A 215-nucleotide genomic window follows, 5' to 3' on the forward strand; every position below is an offset into this window, starting at 1 on the left:
TGGAATGTGTGCCCTGGCACCGTCTCGGCACTCCCGGTGCAAAGGGCTCCCTGGTATCCCGTGCCAATGTGGGCTCCCGGTCTCCAGCGTGGGCCCCCGCATCCTCCCTGCACCCCAAGGGGCCTCGGTTCACCTGTCTTGGCACGCTGGGCGCTTGGGCCTGGGTTCAAAGCCATCCTGGCAAAGGGTGGCAGCTGGGTGGGGACAGCCCATCC

The 215-nt window shown here is 67.4% G+C and overlaps 1 protein-coding gene across 1 annotated transcript in view; it reads left to right on the forward strand.

Annotated features, from left to right (window-relative positions):
- Window positions 1–215, forward strand: part of LOC103621199 (uncharacterized protein PB18E9.04c-like) — a gene marked incomplete at its 3' end in the record, with an annotated part of 3,260 nt that overhangs the window by 1,380 nt on the left and 1,665 nt on the right. The gene's annotated exons all lie outside the window — the stretch shown is intronic.

This window comes from Corvus brachyrhynchos, unplaced genomic scaffold, assembly GCF_000691975.1.
Source record: "Corvus brachyrhynchos isolate BGI_N302 unplaced genomic scaffold, ASM69197v1 scaffold158, whole genome shotgun sequence".
In the NCBI taxonomy this organism is placed as follows: domain Eukaryota; kingdom Metazoa; phylum Chordata; class Aves; order Passeriformes; family Corvidae; genus Corvus; species Corvus brachyrhynchos.